This window comes from Neodiprion fabricii, chromosome 6, assembly GCF_021155785.1.
Source record: "Neodiprion fabricii isolate iyNeoFabr1 chromosome 6, iyNeoFabr1.1, whole genome shotgun sequence".
NCBI classification, from domain to species: Eukaryota; Metazoa; Arthropoda; class Insecta; order Hymenoptera; family Diprionidae; genus Neodiprion; species Neodiprion fabricii.
This window is the reverse complement of record NC_060244.1, coordinates 13,102,896-13,123,448: the sequence shown is the minus strand read 5'-3', so window position 1 is coordinate 13,123,448 and position 20,553 is coordinate 13,102,896. Positions and strand designations below refer to the sequence as shown.

At 41.5% G+C, this 20,553-nt stretch overlaps 1 protein-coding gene and 2 long non-coding RNA genes across 6 annotated transcripts in view; 2 read left to right on the top strand and 1 right to left on the bottom strand.

Moving 5' to 3' along the window:
- The window catches only part of LOC124185018 (dipeptidase 1-like), a 1,685,273-nt gene that overhangs the window by 595,971 nt on the left and 1,068,749 nt on the right, over nucleotides 1-20,553 (bottom strand). The gene's annotated exons all lie outside the window — the stretch shown is intronic.
- Nucleotides 1-20,553, top strand: part of LOC124185031 — a 238,943-nt gene that overhangs the window by 27,859 nt on the left and 190,531 nt on the right. The gene's annotated exons all lie outside the window — the stretch shown is intronic.
- LOC124185025 lies at nucleotides 1,263-2,295 on the top strand. Its single transcript, XR_006871322.1, has 4 exons — nucleotides 1,263-1,286; nucleotides 1,408-1,737; nucleotides 1,957-2,121; nucleotides 2,213-2,295. It is a non-coding gene; the product is annotated as an uncharacterized LOC124185025 (long non-coding RNA).

Genomic DNA, 20,553 nt, shown 5'->3' with positions numbered 1-20,553 from the left:
TTGGATATTTGAATGTGATACTCAGATTATACGTATACGAATTCAAGTTGACCGTACGGTCCGCCAAGATAGCGTAGATGCAACCGTATCTCCTTACTGGCTGTCGTCACCTTCTGGAACAAATCTTCATTTTCGTGGAGGGCCTTGGTCAGTCGGTTGGGCAGAAAAATCACGAAAGAGTCATCCAAGTCCAGAACGATTTCGTCACTAAATTTCGTTTCAACCCGACGAACGCCACTGACCCGGTATTCGAAGTATACTTCGAGGTCCGAAAGCTTTTTCAAGGGCAGAAGTGTCTCCAGGCGAGCGACTTCGTTCAATTTTGAAAAGTCCATGATCGTTACTGTCCAGTTGTGTGTGCTCGAAATCTCTTGTGAGTTGATTGAGGTCAGATCTGATTTTCAGCAGATGTTTTACTTCTCCAATATTCTTGAGGAGCAGTTCTAGTCGTTTCTTCAATACACATTGTTGTTCCAGAGCACTTTTTATTTGCAAGAAGAACAGCTTCAGACTGGCGATGAAGTTTTCACTTTTCGCTTATATAACGTTCCCCCACCACATGATTTGAAATTTGGTGGAGGGTAAAGAATGTCACGGGGCTAATATCAAATACGTATGTTTGTGTATGCGCGCGCACCTTTTAGCATTCCAAGTGCGATAGAAACCCAACACCGCAGATCCATGGCTTTGAATGTACCGCGACTATCGATCGACCTTGGATATCAAACCGATATCCGAGTAAGTAAAAAACAATTCTTGGAACCATTAGTTTTGGAATGTCACGTGGTTGATAACGTGGGAAAGGAATGTGAGGTGGTTGATGTTACACGTCAGCGATATCCGAGTGGATGAAAAACAATTCTTCGAACTATTAATTTTGAAATGTCGCGCGGTTGATAACGTGGGAAAGGAATGTGGGGGTGGTTGATGTTACACATCAGTAGTCAAATCGTGGGAAAAGAATGTGGGACGGTAAAAAAGTTCTCGCCCCCCGCTGCGCCCTCTACCGTCGGCAGGCGAGCACTAAAGACCTTCGGTCGATGAGATTGTCGGTAAAACAGCACGATTTTGACCCTCGATTGATAAGAATTGCCGGTAAAGCAGTGCGATTTTCACCGTCGACGGATACAACTGCCGGTAAGGTTGCATGGTTTTATCTGAGGAGAGTGGGGGTAACCTTCAAGGGTTTGCGTCTGAGCTACGCGGAGCGGCTTGGTCGGTGAAGAAGGTGTTTGTACTCAGAACTCTTATAGCCATACTACTGTGGTCTTTCAGTGGAAACTGAAGTAAGTATATAATCTGAAAGTATGTCGCTTGAGTTACAAACAAATATTATCATACACGAATTCTGTGTGCTTATCACGAAAGAATTTCACAATGAATGATCCTTTCTTTATCTTCCTACAGGTTCTTTGTGCCATTCGGTTTTATGCAGTTGGTTCTTATCAAAGAGCAATAGGACAGGATTTTGCATTGGCTTTGAGTCAGACTGCAGTCAGACGGTGTATCAGATCAGTGTCCGTTGCTATCAACGACCATATGCTTCGCCGATCGATTAAATTCCCTGCCACTCCGGAGCAAAGAGAGGCAGCTGAAATAAAATTTGCTGATGCTCCACAACCATTTCCTAGAGCGATTAGCGCAATAGACTGCACTCATGTCGGAATCGTTGCTCCTAAGGAGAATGAGGAAGCTTTTGTGAATCACCATGGTTATCATTCTATGAATGTTCAAAAGGTTAGCTGAAATTAAAGTACAAGTATAATGCACGATAGAATCAATGTAGGTATATTATCATACATAACGCATGGGTTCACTACCAGGTAATCACTCGAATATATAAATAAACGGGTGCTTTTGATTATCATTATTTTTTTGGTATTATCCATAAACAATTATGCAAAATACACTTCACTGTCGATAATGAAGACATTCAAATGAAATTGCTGTTTTCAGATTTGTGACCCAGAACCCCTGCATACTGCGTACCCCTGCGTACTTTAAATGTAAGCGCCAGATTCCCAGGATCTCGTCATGATGCTGCAATTTGGATGCAGACACCTGTGCGTAATCTTATGGAGCTGTGTCACAGGCAACGCGAGAGGCAAACATGGTTGTTGGGTTAGTAATTCCGGAATCGGAATGTAAATTTTATTCTTTCTTTCTCACAAGTTGTGTATTCCCAATTTCATCTATCTATCTTACTACTTAGGTGATTCAGGCTATCCTTCGGAACCATGGCTCCTGACACCAATACCGAATGCTCCAAATGGATCACCTCAGTATATACAGGGTGTCCCTAGATTGAGGGACACGGACCAGCCAGCGTAATACCTGACTGAAATGCAACCGAGAATTTCTTTACCGGAAGGTCGTCTGACGCATAGTTTTTGAATTATAAGCGATAGCGTTAGGCCAATCGGAGTGCACCATTTCATCTGGATTTGCCGCCACGGAAATTGCTGTTTTGTTCGTCTGGGTGAATTATTATTATTCGGTTACAAAGTAAATATCGGCACCTTCCCTCTCTCGCTGTCGTACCCCTTCTCGAGCGCTGACCTCGGTATTGTTGCCACGGCACACGCTGCCGGCCGCACACCCACGGACGCACACTTGTGTGTGTGAAAATAAGCGAATGCCCAGCTACACAATACTACGAAACACACATCTACGAGTGAAAATAAAAATAAATCTCGAAATAAATCAGCCGATTTAAGATTAAATGTTATAAAACACTTCCAATCATTAATGTATGCATAAAACTAGAGATTTTAGACGATTGATATGCCGTTAGGGTTCATAATTAGTCATTTAATCAATCTGAATTATGCTTTCCGAACATTTTCTGTGTCTTTGCAACATAACTTTTCCACTAGTTTGAAATTCATCATTGACATACGATTCTTCAATAATGCGAGGAAACAACAACTCGCTGAATTGACGTGTCAATAGGTTTGAAAATCAATTACAATTCACCTGAGTTAACACAAAATAACTGAATAAATGAGAATTCACTGAATCACTAAAAATGATAACTGAAATCATGAGAATTATTTGAGATATAAATGAATTAGGAAGAGTTGTGATAAGTCAAGTTACTTTGAATAACTTTAGATTCGTGCCAAAATTTTATGTTTAGAGAGAAAAATAATCAAATTCAAATAAAAAAGTAATTTTAAATCAAGAAGAAGAAAATTTCCAAATACCTGAATTCAAATGAAGCAATTTGAATTTAATAAATCTATCCGAATTTAGGGAAAAATAATAATTATTATTTGGCCCAGAAAATTGAAGTCGAATTACATGAATAAATTCAATTAATTCAACTCAAAAAAATATGGTGTCATTCAAATTCCCAGTTATTTCCTCGTCGATTCAATGTGGGTCTGGAGTGGCAAGTAACATTCAAATTGTTGAGATCAATGCTAGTGATGGCCACTTATCTGAGAATAATCGATGTATCAATTAATCGATTTCAACAAAATAATCGAACACGGCTCGATTGAATTGGTGAAAATTAATCAATTTGGTAAATTTCTGCGTGTAGTCCTAATATCAGAAGAGATACTTTGATAATTCATAGTCTTATTCAAAACATTTTGGTCCAAATAATAATTATTATTTTTTCTTAAATTCGGATAGATTTATTAAATTCAAATTGCTTCATTTGAATTCAGGTATTTGGAAATTTTCTTCTTCCTGATTTAAAATTACTTTTTTATTTGAATTTAATTAATTTTCTCTCTAAACATAAAATTTTGGCACGAATCTGAAGTTATTCAAAGTAACTTGACTTATCACAACTCTTCCTAATTCAGTTATATCTCAAATAATTCTCATGATTTCAGTTATCATTTTTAGTGATTCAGTGAATTCTCATTTATTCAGTTATTTTGTGTTAACTCAGGTTAATTGTAATTGATTTACAAACCTATTGTTATGTTGCAAAGACACAGAAAATGTTCGGAAAGCATAATTCAGATTGATTAAATGACTAATTATGAACCCTAACGGCATATCAATCGTCTAAAATCTTTAGTTTTATGCATACATCGATGATTGGAAGTGTTTTATAACATTAAATCTTAAATCGGCTGATTTGTTTCGAAATTTATTTTTATTTTCACTCGTAGATTCGTGTTTCGTAGTATTGTGTAGCTGGGCATTCGCTTATTTTCACACACACAAGTGTGCGTCCGTGGGTGTGCGGCCGGCAGCGTGTGCCGCGGCAACAATACCGAGGTCAGCGCTCGAGAAGGGGTACAACAGCGAGAGAGGGGAGGTGCCGATATTTACTTTGTAACCGAATAATAATAATTCACCCAGACGAACAAAACAGCAATTTCCGTGGCGGCAAATCCAGATAAAATGGTGCACTCTGATTGGCTTAACGCTATCGCTTATAATCCAAAAACTATGCGTCGGACGACCGTCCGGTAAAGAAATTCTCGGTAGCATTTCAGTCAGGTATCACGCTGGCTGGTCCGTGTCCCTCAATTTAGGGACACCCTGTATACATATACCACTGCACACTGTAGTGTCCGCTCAGTTATAGAGCGATGTTTTGGTGCACTCAAATCGGTATGGAGATGCTTGTCACATGTGAGTTTGTGGTCAGAATAGTCAACAGTTATAAATTCAATTCAGAGCGAATTATTCTCATTGTCATTTCATATTTTTTTCTGCTTCAGCAACGTTTATCAATGTACGAGCCTGATATGGCGGAAAGAATAATCAATGCTTGTGCCATGTTGCATGATATGCGTTTGCATTATTAAATACCATTTGAAAAGATCACCGAAGAAGATGTCGCACAGGCTGATGCTATGCCAGTACCCGGACCTTATATTGCTGAACCTCTTGAAGGAAGAGCACGCCTTGCTGAGAAACGCCGTGTGCAACAGCAACTTATACGGGACAACTTTATTCACTTGTAGTTGGCGGTGTATATGTGACTTCGTGAAGAATCCGGAAGATCATATGAAATGCAGTAGCGCTCAAAAGTATTTTGACAGAGATAGTAATTGAGTTAATCACATGCAAAAATAAAGTTCCAAAATCGATCATATTATTTATTGAAACAAATTCGTTGTTCTATATAATTGTTAAAAATGATCTCTCGATTACTCGAAAATGAAGTTGAAATGAAGAATAGTAAGAAAAACGATTGATTAAAGTGATAACGAATTTTATATTATCAAAATACTTTTGAGCACTACTGTATGTATGTGGTGAGACTTGATAGATATATATATATATGTTTTACTATATCTCTAGCGTTGAGATGTCCTGTACATGACGAAAATTGTGTATAATTTGAATTTTTTTTAATGAGAAGAAGCGTGTGAGTTTAAACTTGTATTGCTTACTTATAGTCTACTCTCTTTCATCGATTTTTCGCTATGAAAAGTAACTTTTGTGATTTACTCTGCGGCTGACCATATTTTAAGGTTTCCATGGCAATCCTACAGAAATTAATAAAAAACGAACAAAAAAATGTGCATAACCTGCCAAAAAAGATGCGCGTTCAAAAAAATAGTTCAAAAAATTAAAAACTTTATTTAACCTGAACTCATGCGGCGTTTTTATTTTCCAACTCAATTCTTGAGCATGTCACTGGCACAAAATTCTCAAAAACAAAACCACGTCCATGTGTGAAAATAGAATCAAACATAATAGTTTCATATTATCAAAAAAAAAATTTTTAATGCGAATATGATGGAGATTAATGAAATCCTGTCATCGCTACCGCTATTGAGTTGATAGCCTGCCATATCTCCAGTCGTTTGGCTTCGTTGTTTGCAGAAATTAGCATCGCCTGTGACATTCTCTAAAATATGTAATTACAAATATTTGCACAATTCCACTGGCATAATAATTTGCAGATCGATTTATTCATATACAGTTTAAACAAAAGTACTTCAAGTATTTCGTTCTGCTTTTCTTGCATTTCAATAACTGTCTTAAAGACATCATCTTTTCTCTTGTTTCTTTTCTTGCGCAAGGCTCTGACAGGGCGTGTGGCTGTTTTTATGTTTGGGGTTGTCTGCTGCAATGATGGGTGTGACTGTTTGTGCAATGATGATGCTATGCCTACGCTATCATCACCGCAGACAACATCTACAAATGTTTTTGGTTCTGAAAGGTGCTGTCATTTATCAGATTCTTGTATGGTGAATTCCTCCTCTTGTCCTATTGCCGCGACTGATTCCAAGAATCAAACACGTTGCTACAACATCATATCATACATCATTATCATTAGTAATACACGTGGCTGTTCGGGACATACGCTTACCAATTATGCTGTTTGTCACAACTATGTTGTACTCTTCGAATACCGATATATGAGTAGGTTTCTCATTCAACACCGACTCGTCTGCTTCCCGCAGTTGTGTAATTGCAGACTGAAATATGTACATGAATAAACATGTTTGGCTTTTCAATCATTTAAATGGAAGAGATTAACTTGTATACCATTCATGGGGGCTGAGCTAGAGCAGTTGATCTGATATAAATGAGTTCCTTTGTTCAGTGTTGAATTGAAGTTACTTTAATCCTATCAGTTATTATCGTTTAATCACGCACATTTTTCAAATAATTTGCCACAATTTTGATCTTGTCTTGTACTTGGTATGTAATCTATCTAAGAAAATTTATTCTGTAAGCAGTTTTTGTATTTAATGTTCTCATTGCATACCATCTCTTCAGGCATCGAATCAGGAACCCTGCACCCTTCTGTTGCAGCAGGTCCTATCAATCCGAGGATCATAAAATCTTCTTCCGCGAGCGTATTGTTATCGATAGGAAAATTGCCAGTTTTGATGCGGGCATTTTTAAGGCTTACAGCTTTGGCTCTGAGTCGAGTTTTTATATCCTTCCAAGCCTGAAAAATGCCATAACAACTATTCTTCAAAGACGGAGTTTCCACCGTCTTAAAACTTTCAGTCTCGTTTCAAAACTTTTATTTCAGTTCTGGTAGAAACTTGGTGAATGAGAAGAAAAAAATTTATCTATTATGGTTTCATCTGTAAGTAAATTACACTAATTGCAAATAAACAGTATTAAAAAAATCAACGTTCTTATAAGGAATAAAGGTTTTCGAAGTTTACTCACTTTCTTCCACTGAATTTTTGTTTCCTTAAACCCTAAGGAGTTCAATTCTCTTGTGAGTGCCTTCCACAATTCGTCTCCTTTTTCTTTTCCTCGAGCATCTATAAGCCGTCCTGCTGCAAACTCTCTACGGTTATACGTATATTCGATCAAATATTTCTTTTGTTTACTGTTCGGCTTGTGGGAACGTTTTGGTACTCCAATAGGACTGTAACAAATCCATCTTCATATTAATGTGACATAATAAAACCTGCCATTATCATCTTATAAATATGCCTAGTCTTATAACGTCTTATAACAGATTTTTTAAATAGCAATTTTGTGAATAAATGTGACTAACAGAAGTAACACACAGAACAATGAAACAAAACTTTTCTAGAGATCATAACAAAGGTTATGATCTCTTATATGTATATTAATATAAATGTATTATTTCATTACTTGTGTTTTAATTTCTCATAAATTTTAATTTCATATATTATTTCCTTACTTACTTCATTTTGTACGTTGATTCTTGTGTCACAAATCTCGAAATCACAAAAAATTTGATGGTTTATTTATTCCTACTGCAAATAGCTATGTAACCTGAAAAAAGTGTTATATCGCCGCCCGACAAGTCTAGGCTCACGGCTTCTTTTAGAATAGGAGGTTCAAACCACGGTTTCAACGCAACCATTGCGCCGACGAAACCGCTTGCTTGTAACGCCTGACGCAAAATAGCACTCGGTACAGAATCGCTTTTCATAATAGCGTCGCTTTCGCAAGCGACCTTTCATGTTGCGTCGCTTCATACCGTCCCTTCATTGCGCCTAGTACAGAATCGACCCCCAGCAGGAGTGTATAAATATTATCCATGCAGCCTCTCTTCTCGTGAAAGCCACCTTGGAATTCAGGGATTACGCCGGTCGATTCAGCATGCTTGGTGAGGCGTTTTGTTAGTATCGAGGTAAATAACTTAGCCACGTGATTGATGAGAGCGATACCCCGGTAATTTGCGGGGTCCTCTTTAGCACCTTTTTTGTGCAACAGTGTAATGAGCGCCGTGAACCAGTCTGCAGAAATTATTTCGGACTCGAAAATTTTATTAAATAAGCACAAAATATAAAGTTTCCAGTTACTAGACATGTTTTTGAAAAATTCATTACTAATTCCGTCGGGACCAACTGCTTTGGCTATCTTGCAGGCTTTAAGCGCCTCGTCTAACTCTGCGACTGTGAAGTTTTGGTCCATGTTTACGTCTAGTACTCCATACAGGGGCGTGCTGCCAACTACTCTCGGGGGCATCATACTCAGGTAGAAAGCTTCCCATTTTTCCAAGCTGATTAGACATGGCTGATAGCTCGTTCTGCGGAAGCGACCAATATTAGACCAAAATTCTGAGGTGTTGCGTACATTATCCAGTTTGTCGAGAATCCCACGATTGTATTGCAGTTTTTTCTTTGCGTATAATATTTTTTTAATGTTTTTTGGTCTTAAGATAACTGCGCAGTTCATCCTTGGTGAAAGAGGCTGCTTTGCATGACGCGAAAAGCTTGTTAACGCACTTTTTGGCGGCTTGACACTCTTCAACAAACCACCCGTGGATCCTTCGTGGTGCTGCATTCCCTTTGAATTTGTCCATGCCCAGACTCCGTGCCGCATCCCAGATAACACTATTTAACAACAACTATCAGAGAAAAACACTTATAAAATTGTAAAAAATAACCTTACTCACACATTAAAACAACGGGTCAACACACTAATTAATAGTTGGCAACAAAAGAATTTAATCACCACACAAGTCTAACGTAGTATCTACACCAACAACAGTGCGCCACCTAGAGCTCATGGCTTACCGAAAATTCACAAAACTGATGTCCTGGTGAGAGTTATAGTGTCATTCTTAAATAGCCCAACTGACAAATTAGCCAAAACTTCAAACTCATGTATAAAACTGGGCCTAAAAAGACCATCTTCAGATGTGAAAAACAGCTTTAATATGGTCAACTCCATCAATGGATTCAAATTACCACCAGATTACATTTTAGATTCCCTAGATGTAATATCACTTCACACTAATATACCGCTGAACTTGGTTACCGATTTGATAAAAAACGTTAGAGTGAACTATCACCGAACATCCCTGTACCACTTGAACAATTTCTTTCAGCTTTCAACATCTGATTTGATGCTTCTATTTTCAAATTCGACGATAAGGTATTTTCTCAAATTTTTGGATGACCAATGGGCTCCCTCCTATCCCCAATACTAGCAGACATGGTCATGGATGACCTTGAAGACCACTGCACAAAAAAACTGCCTTTCTCGGTACCGTTTTATTTTAAATATGTGGACGAAATATTAAGGTGCTGCTGACCTGGCATGTCCTATATATATTTCGTGACGGCAGAAGCGGGGAAATCGCCTGCATAAATCCTGATAAAACGGGGGTACGAATCTGACTGGAAAAATTTTCAAAACACAGCTTGAATAAAATTGTACGTCTGTATCTCAGTCACTACTATCGCACACCACTGATAACATCCAATGAAAATAATGATGAACTCAATAAAATCACGTCGCGTCAAATATGGCCGATCGGGCTAGCGACTTGTTGAATATTCACCGCTTGCACGATATCAGAATTTCTTTTCTTTTGCCAGGGAGATAACGACGTACAAAAACACACACGTAATCCGGGAAAACCTATAGCACCAGTCAGTTTTCCATAAATATGGCACGATTTGTGCAGGCAATTTTCAGGTGACAGGAGCCCGTTCTGATGCACGAGTAGTCTGTAATTTAGTTCAACGTTGAACCTCCAGAAGCGCAGAAGTGGATCGAAACGGTACCAGATGGTAATACCACATGGTAATACGCACACGTCCTATGTTTCACAAACCCTCTACTAAAGCAACAATCTGCAATGCCGCCGAGAGCATAGGCTTTTAGGTGGATACGAAAAAATGTACAACTCACTCAGAATAACCGCTAGATTTCGAAATTCGTGCATATTATAAGGCATCGTTTGGAAATGGTAACATCAGTTCACAATCGCAGTAACTATTCGTAATCGCACGTAGCCCGACTGTATGTGAACGGAGCATTCCACGCGAAACCGACCAACCCATGACCCCGACCAATTTTGATATTATTGAAAATTGTACACTTTCTTGTACCTGCCAAAAGCAGTCTTTCTGAAATATTTTAGATGTTTCTCTCAACCCATCCAAACACCATAATTTATAAAAATTTCGCACAATTTTTTTTTAAATGCTCATTGCTTTTTCAAAACCCGATATTAAAATAACATGCTGTTTCGATTCTCGTTTTGAGTCGTAGTTCCGCAAAGAAAATTATTATTTTTCATTTTATCGAAGGGTTTTGGGGCATTCTACATTGAGTACGCACCATTTAAATCTGCCTTTTTTTCATCGATTTGATAGAAAATGATTAACAAAAACGAAAATACCTATCCATTAATTCCTGTTCGTCGAAAAGGCAGACATAAATGGCGAATGATTGACATAGAATACCCCATATACGCTTCGGATATCCTGATCTAATAGTAGCATCAAAGTCCGCAAAATTGTCATACTTACAGATTATTGACCGAAAGATTAGATGTGGCAGTGAAATAAATACCGAAATTGCAGGAAACACGCAGGTATAGGCGTGAGGGTTTAGGGTTGAGATAAAAAATTGTGCTCTTGAACAGACCATTATTTATTTATGCATAGCAAATTTGGGGGAGGGGGGATAGGCCGGTTGACATTCGTCCTAGCCTGGTTTAAAGATTACACTAATATATACGCGAAATTTTTTCTGAACAGGATGTGTTTAACAATACTAGAAATACATCCCACAAAAAATCTATGTCATTGTACATATATACAATTACTGCATACAATGGTTCAAGATTCTTGGCAATATTTTACAGGGCCGATCCTTGTTAAAATTCTGATAAAGATTTGCTTGCCAATTTTTTCTGTTTTTAATTCTCAGCAAATAAGGATTTCATACTTTATTTGCTTCGTTTCATTTGTCTATTACGCCTAATTCTGAATGATGCTACCAAATTTTTTTTTCACATCAGACGAATTACCTGAAAGTTACTCATCAGGTGGAAATCGATATGAAACTACATACCGTGACTGTCTCGTAGATGGTATACGCTACGGATATGCTAGCGAGTTTTGGGTTGGTTTCTGCATCGTATACGACCTACGAAAAGTCAGGGTATGTGTTACTGCTGTACATCAAAGTCCGGCACAATCATATAAGATTCCACAGGAATTTGGAACTCTCGAAGGAATCAACTTCTTCGGATTCCAAGTACTATCCCTCTGTTCGGTCAAACGAATAGTCAGAGGTGCCCAGGCACGAACCATCGCTCACGCGTGTATACGAACACATGCGTCGCACGGCCGACTCTCTCTGTTTTGTCATTGCGTGTTTTTACTTAAACGAGCATGAAAGTAGTGTATATATGACAGTTCTAAATCAAAGATGGCGGCGCCCCCCCCCCCCCCCCACCCCCCCCGAATCACGGCGTACCCTCTCTGACGCACCCCCCCCCTCGGTCATTTTCGGCGGCTATTTTCATAGGATTTGACACACACACACACGCGCACACACACACACACACACACACACACACAAAATAATTCCTATCGAGACTTGTTTGGCGCCGGAAAGCCGCACATAAATCGGATAGGGTAAATACCCGCTAGATCTATTGGAAAAATTCCAGGAAATGACCACTGAAGGAAGGTTTAAAATGGCGTTTTGAATGCTTTTAACAATTTTTTTTATTCAACATCAATTACATTTGGTTTTCTTATTCTATTCTCAATTATCTTATTCTAAATTTTAACGAGTAAAATTATAACTATTATTTTCAATATCCACATTAATTAAACATATTGTAACAACGGGGAAAATTGGGAAAGGTCTAAGAGAATCAAAGAGTTCTCTGTGCGACTTAAGCGAACACCGAGCCAAAGAAGTCTCACGAACAAGGAATATTTTAGAAAGAAAATAGATGTATTTGGACACAAGTTCTCTTTTTGAAGTCTAGAGACTGACTGTTTTTACAATAATAACGGTTGACGCAGCAACCTTATTCTTTTTAGAGACATAAGAGGTTTATAAACGTCTTTTATCTATGATGACTACTAGATCATTCAAAAGGGGACAAAACGGGTGATTTCACCCTTTGTAACAATATTATTATTCCAAAATTGACTTATATCAGTTTTTTAACAGTACCACTGATCGGATTACATTCAACAATGCGATCATGCAAGATCATGCAGTAGGCAGAAGTCTGTGGTGGGAACGTAGTGCTAGAGTCAAATTCCAATCGAATGTCCACAGGTCCAGTTTTCAATGTTTCGTTCTGCTTAAAGCAATCGATGACGATAAGGGGAGCTTGGTTTATAAATTCACGCCTCGATAGCAAAGGCTCAGCTTTTTTGTTATAGCAGCTCATTTGAAACTGGACATACATATCATAGAGAATGGCGTATTGATTATTGTAAATATCAATATTCATATTTCCGTAGGGATAGCACTGTGAGTTGAGAAAGAGTTTTACATCTCTGATCCGACAATGATCAAATACGCCAGCATTTTTCAGCGGCTCGTTTCTCCTTGCAGTTTGAAATCCTAGAACGACATATCTCGGCTTCTCAAGCTGCGTCGATGTCTTGACTGACCATATATGCCGCGTTGTTGATGGGAGCATCGGATACACGTACGTTTCCCAAGAACGAAAACTCATGGATATGGCCGGATCCTTAGCGATGTAGTTGAGTAGCTGGATTTTCGGTTTATCAGCCAGTTTGACGTAGGGCAACAACCACTCGATTTTATTCAGGGTGATTTTAAAGTTTTCCGTCGCCGAGCTCTGAATCACGGCATTCAAATCAGTGTTGGAACGTGTGAGAATTAACTCGTGTTCAGCGTTGACGATGACTCGACGATAATCTTCGGCGAAGCCTAGCACATAATTTAACGACAAAACAACATCGAAATTTCCAGCCGCATCGGTTAGTTCCTTATCCCCACTCAACCACCCGGTATTCTCCAGACTATATTGCTGGCCTGGAGTCAAGGATACGTAACCCTTCATAGTGCTGGTGATGCCAACATTTTTATTCCGATCAATCTCTACACCGTTCAACTCGTAGCGAACTTCCTCGAACAAATGACAAACGGCCATATTGATCAATTTCGTAACCGTCACCGCAGCCACACCATCATCCTTTGTGATTTTTCCGTGAATGTGTAGAGAGCTTTTACTGGGCAGTAGAAACAAGTCTTGATGTTGAACAACAATATGGATTTCACTGTTGTTCTGGAAGGTGGATGATGCAATCGGTTGATGAGCATGAACCTCAGAGTGCGCGATCGATTCGTCGAATACCACAGGTTTCTGTATTCTTAATATTTCTTTCATGGTAACACACACAGGATGCAGCAAACACGAATTTTTATTTTCCAAAATTTCCACGTAATCGAAGACCTAGGCTCTGGAGAAACCGAACGTTTAGAGGTGTCAGTCTCGTAGGCGGTGTAAACGTTGTCAGAGGTGTCGGGCGACTGACGATTTTTGGCCATGACGTTTGACTTTTATAACTTTTGCCCAACTTTCTCGTCTCAAACACGATTCCCATTATTTGAGTGATTTCAAGTGTAAACGTACAGTAATCGTTTCGCCGCGAAAATTAATCAGCTCGTCGTCTTGATCGACTTTTCTCAGCTGTAAATGATGTAACGACTGTACGGCGATTGGCAGGTAAATGACGTTGGTAGGCACTTCGACAATCTTATATCCGGATGGAACGGTTGGGAAAAATTCGTGAATCGTGTGAGCTCGACGCCCGTTTATGTACGCCCCTGTGGTTATGCTACATTCAACGCGTAAAGTATTAACCTTTAGTATGGCCACGGGTAATTCAGATTCATGAGTAACGTTTCGTGATAGCTCAACCGCCTTAAATCCCAATAATCGGCCGATCGAATCTTTGGGCTTCAAGTCTACCACATGATTGCATGTGACTTCACTGTTCAGCTCGTTGTTGTTAGCTGTCAGACTAAGGGTGATGTCAGAGGGTAGCTCCTTATGTTGAAAATTTTCAATATCCTCAATTTCATAGCATCCCGTGGGTATCGCGATGCTCTGTCTGCTGCTGTCCGCTCGTTTCAGGTAAAATTTATTACACGTCACATGAATATTGGGTGTTGGATTGAATGTCAGGAACTCGACGAGTCCGAGAACATAGTTCTTCTCTGGTGATAACTCGATTGGGGGGGAATATTGAGCCTCCAGCACGGAGGATGTGCTTGACAGTGTTAACGTCAACGATTCCGGCATGACTAACGCTTGCTCATGTAACACCTGTCTTTTTATAGTTGTTCGCTGAGAAATTTTAGACACAAGTGGCCGCAAATCACAGTATCATATTCTTGATACCTCTTATGATTGTATACAACGCTGCCAACACCGAGATACCTCATCAAGTCCTTAGGCGGTTTCAAATCACCGAAACTATCGAAATATACAACATGGTCACCATTTTTCTTGTACGCAACCCAATGTGTCCCTGGACCGTTTTTATCATCAAGATTATGAATTGCGGATTCTCGCATTTTTGGTCCTGATTTCGGCAGATCATTCTGCATGTAAACACCTCGAAAATACGAAATTTTCATATTTTCAGCATAGTTGCGTAAATCAATGTTGGTGAGAGCTCGGTGTGGCAGCTTTACTAGTTTTTTGCCGGACGTAAGTACAGGCCCATTCCGCTGCGGTAGGATCGCAGGTATAATCGCTCACCCAAAGCAATCGCCTTCATTGTTGCATTGTGCCGTTTGGCCTCTTTCAACTGATGTTTGTTGTTACTAGCTTGGTTAACAGCTTTAGCTATACCCGCAGCACCACCCGCAAGAGCCCCAGTAGCGCTTAGACCGGCCAGAATTGGAATGAGAAACGGCAGGATGCCGTCAATTTTATCAGGCACAGGTATAACGCGAGGCATACGAATATTCTTCCCAGTCCCACGTGCGGCCGCAGGAGCACCCGCCAACGCCGACTCGACGGCTTTATAACTCGGTCGCATGGCGACCTTTGCTGCTGTGATGATGGATTTAAGATTCACAGTTCTCTTCCGCTGTTTACTCTTCCCGTCAGTTCCAGATTTCTTCTTCGCAGCCACTCCAAGTTTCGACCGCTTTGAAGCTAAGCCCGTTCCGAGTTTAGATTTAGCTTTCATGGTGTTGGTGACTTCCCAGGCTACAGCTTTTTCACCCACACTAGCGTCCTTGGCCACGACGCGATTCCACGCCTTCTCAGCGAGCGCTTTGTCGGCAAGATTTCTCGTTGCGGTATCGCGATTCTTTGCGTATGCAATGTCGTGGTCTTTACACGCGGCATCCAGCGGATTGATCCCCAAATTTCCACGAGCCAACCTCTTGGCCAATTTCGTTCCAGGTCCGCAGTACTGATACCCTGGCATATGCAATTCAACTGGGAGATGATTGATGATTTTATTTAAAAAACCACCACCGCGTTTTTTCCGTGTGCACATCCTCATAGTCAGGCAACAACTAACGCGACTTCTATAAAAGGCGGAATTTATATACCGTCATCTCAGTTCTCGTTGTCATGCTAACGGAGCATCATGAGATTCCAAGATCAGCCCGATAAACTACCTATCGCAAATTTCGATAAAATGGTTCGATGTGGTAAGAGGAAGATAGAAAAACGACATGGAAAATTGCTGCCAAATACCGTGAGAGCAATTTTTTGCGGGCCATCCAATTGCGGTCAAACTAACGCTCTTCTCGCACATATTACCCACGGCAATGGATTGCGATTCGAAAATGTCTACGTCTATTCGAAATCTCTTATCCAACCAAAGTATCAATTTTTGCAAAAGTTACTAGAACTTGTGCAGGGAGTGGGTTATTTCCCGTTTCACGAGAACGATGAGGTTGTAAAACCGGAAGATGCTTGCCCCAACTCTATTATGATTTTTGACGATGTGGCTTGTGAAAAGCAGGATAATATCAGAGCATACTTCAGCATGGGCAGGCATTGCAATATCGATAGCTTTTATCTAAGTCAAACGTACGTGCACATTCCAAAACACCCAGTGCGTGACAATGCAAACTTAATGGTGCTATTTGGTGGGGGAAACATATCTACAACGACCATGTGAACACGGACATGACGTATCAGCAATTTAAAGAGTTGTGTTGGGCATGCTGGAATGATGTCAATTACAGTTTTACCGTAATTGACAAGGATAGCGAAATCAATGGGGGCGATATAGGAAGGGGTTTGACTGCTTTATGAGCATAAACCAACATAAACTTGCACAGTTTCGTTACAACAATCGAGCCTGCGACATGGAGAGTGCCAAGATTCGTAAGCATAGCGATACATTGAGTGAAATATCAAAAGCATCCGATGTCATACGGCGGAAGCATAAGATGCTCAAGTTGGACAAGGACATGACCGAACAGGTTATGGGAGAGGTATTCAAGCCGCTAATAACGCCGTTGCAAGAATTGGTGGATACTTCAAAGCTGCAGCAGCAGCATATTGAACGTGAAATTAGAACGGAACTACCGGATGTGAAAATGAAAAAAGAAGAAGAAAAAGATGACGAGAGTGCCGGGAATGATGATGATGATGAGGAGGATGAGGATATGGATAAGGGGAATTTCATGGATGCAAATGATAAAACACTGAAGTTTGGTGAAATTTTTACAACAAGTACACCGGTGAAGAAAACAGCGGATTCCACAGCACAATATTTGAAAATGTTCAGCCCAAGTGAAAAGAGGAATTTGGATACTACATACGGTGTTCAAAAGTTGACAAGCGGCATGATGATTGGCGATACACCGATCGATTTCACTGATAATCTGGTCAATGTGGGGGATAAAAGTTATGAGAAAACACCTGAATTACTCGAATTGCTGTTTAAAAAATCACCCGATGCATCGGTTGTAAATGACGTGGACAAGAATAATCATATAAAAATTGTAACGACGACAAATGCGCATCGAAAACGTTACCAAGCCGAGGGAAGCCTTCGAGATGATTTAAAAAGTGCAGAGTATAGAAATTTCATTGCACAACACGTTGGCTCACCGAAAAAATCAGGTAAAGGCTTACCCGACTATAAGATTGCGCGAAAGGAGGGGCAAGATATCGATTACGTCTACTGGGATGATCCAAATGAAATTGTAGATCGTCTCCGGCTGCTTATGGCGTCACAGGCTGCAGGCAATACCAGCCATTCCAACGAAATAGTCTCCATTATTGAGGAGTTGCGTGAGGCTGGAATCGTTTATTAGCGGCGTGTAAACATAAAATCATAATTTGTTCAGTGACCGTCCAGTGATGAGCATAGACATATTCGGGCGACACTCGGAGCGTGATGGGAGTGAAAAATTTATTCGAGGGCCTCCGGGTGTTGGATTCAAAACCACCAGCGACAATCAGTATGGTTTGGACGGTAAACGATTGTGTAACATAGCTGATCCGCAGCACTCCACCGACGCCGTTTCCTTGAAAGTTCTCAATACTGCTTCACAGTCTATGGCTGCGGATATTGTGGATACTTTTCAATCAAATTTTGAGAGTTTCGCGCATAATCACAACGAGGAGTTGAAACAGCTACGCATAAATAACAGAATCATTGAAAATACGTTGAATCGCATCAAACATATTGGGGAGCAGGCAACACCAACGTTGGGACAGACCAGCAGGAAATTTGTATCCATTGGGGAACCAGAGTGGTTGAACAGCAATTTGAAAAATTGATAGGTGAAGAGTTTGGAACAATGAAGACTGCAATAGCTGCCGAACTTCACAGACAGGCTCGACGCAACTATCCGCGCCGATTCGTAGATGTACGCGGACTGCATGAGACCTGGCAAGCTGATCTCGTCGATATGACCGCATACAGCTCGTGCAACAAGGTATACAAATACCTACTAACAATCATCGATATGTTTTCCAAGTACGCGTGGGCGGTGCCTTTAAAGTCCAAGAGTGGGAAAGATGGTGCTGCTGCCATGAAATCTGTACTGATCCACAGTCGTATACCTACACATCTGCACATTGACCGAGGCCAAGAATTTTACAACAGCGAATTCAAAGCCCTCGTGAAGCATCACAATATCAACATGTATTCGACATTTAGCAACTTGAAGGCGTAGATATGCGAACGTTCCAATCGAACATTGAAGAATAAAATGTGGATGCGGTTTACTCTCCAAGGATCGTACGAGTGGATTAATATTTTGGATGATTTAATGAAGTCCTACAACAACACCTAACACCGCACGATTCAGATAAAACCGGTGGATGTTAGCACGGAGAATGAAAAACAGCTGTATCGTAGCGTGTACAAGCCTCGGCAAATCAAACGGAGTGATCGAGCGCTGAAATTCAGCGTAGGCGATCGAGTTCGAATCAGCAAGTACAGTAATGTATTCGAAAAAGGCTATACACCCAATTGGACGACAGTAATATTCACCGTGAGTAAGGTGAAAATACCAATCCACCCACCTACAAACTTACCGATTATCAAGATCATTCCGTCGAGAGATGCTTCTACGAGGAAGAGCTCGCTAAAGTGAAATATCCCGACGGCTACCTTGTGGAGAAAGTATTACGCAAACGGGGGAATCTGTTCTATGTAAAGTGATTAGGTTTTGATAGTTCGCACAATAGTTGGATGAATAAAACAGACATGTAACATAATTTGTATGTATTTTCCGAATTACAATAAAAGATTTTGAATATACAAATATTTCCACATTTCATCTCCTTTGTAGGCACATGTGCCATGCTCTGTACTACAAAAATAATAATGATAACAACAATAATAACAATAATAATAATAATAATACGACATACCTCAGGTGGTAGCCCCAGCACAGGGGAAATCCACCCTGGGTTCCGATCGGGTGAAAGCCCCGGTGGCCCATGGCAGCGGCACGGATTCTGAGGGCCGCAAATTGTGCAAGGACCAGGTGACAAAGACGACAACAAAGACAGCGGACACGAAAACTGGAACAGCGGACAGGAAGATACTGGGACACCAACGACGAGACAGGACGGACAGCGTGTCGAGCACGGGCAGCGGAGCGAGTTGCGCTTCCGCTGTATCCGGGATCGGCACGAAGACACGAATCACGGACGACATGGACCTGACGGACCTATTGTCACTGATCTACAGTACGGCGACAAGGATGGCCGAGGCAGCGGCCATCCAAAAAAACATGAGTATGTCCGTCAAACTGGGCATAAAGACCATTCTCGAGGCTGCCGACGTTGCGCTTAACAGGCGCGCTAAAGCAGCCCCGAAAGAACACAAGACGGACAACGAGACGACGGAGACGGACGTTGAGGCTGACCAACGGACACAAAACACTCCGCGGACGAAACGGAAACGGGAGGCGACTGGAACCACTCCGGAATCCTCTCAGAAGAGGGCAACGGTTGTGGAACCGGTCGCTGACTGGCAGACAGTCACAAGGAAAAACAAGGAAAAAAAGAAACGGAAGACGCGGCCGGACGAGACGAACGCGACGACGGACACGACGGCCGGGGCTGAGGGGCGCAGAGCGGCTCCCAAACACTGGGGGACGGCGGTGCTCGTCAAACCCGGGAACGACACGACGTACTCCGACATCGTCAGGAAGATACGGACCACGGTCGACCCTGCGAAGAGTCACGTTAAAGTGACGACTCTCAGGAAGACGAAGAATGGTCTGTGTCTCCTGAAGATGAAGACAGACGCCAACGGACGAGACGACTTCCGACGCGTCCTGCAGGACGCGGTCGGCGACGCAGGCAACGTCAGGACCGGGACCTCCAGGGTTCAACTGGAGATCATGGATCTTGACTGTGTCACGACTAGACACGACGTCATACAGGCACTGCGACGAGAGACGGGACGAGACGCGGACTTTGGGGTCCATATCTTCGGTCCGAACCGGGCGGAACAGTTTATGGCCGTATGCGACCTAGAGTCGCAGGAAGCCAGAGCGCTGCTCGGCCGGGGACGGATCCGGATTGGATGGGTAGCTTGCCGCGTCCGACCACGACTGACGGTGACGAAATGCCACAAGTGCCTGGGATACGGGCACACGAGGACAAAATGCAAAAATACAGACCGAACGAAGTGCTGCAGGAAATGTGGCGAGACAGGACACTACGCCACGGACTGCAAAAACAGACCGGCCTGCCCACTGTGCGCCGAGGCGGGACATGGCGATGCGGCGCATGTCGCGGGCTCCGGGAGGTGCGCGGTGTACCGGGTTGCGCTGGAGGAGTGCAAGAAGCAGGCTGGAAGACGGACAGGATAGTTCAGGGCAACCTGAACCGCAGTAGGATAGCAGACATGCTACTACCACAGATAGCAGACGAACAAG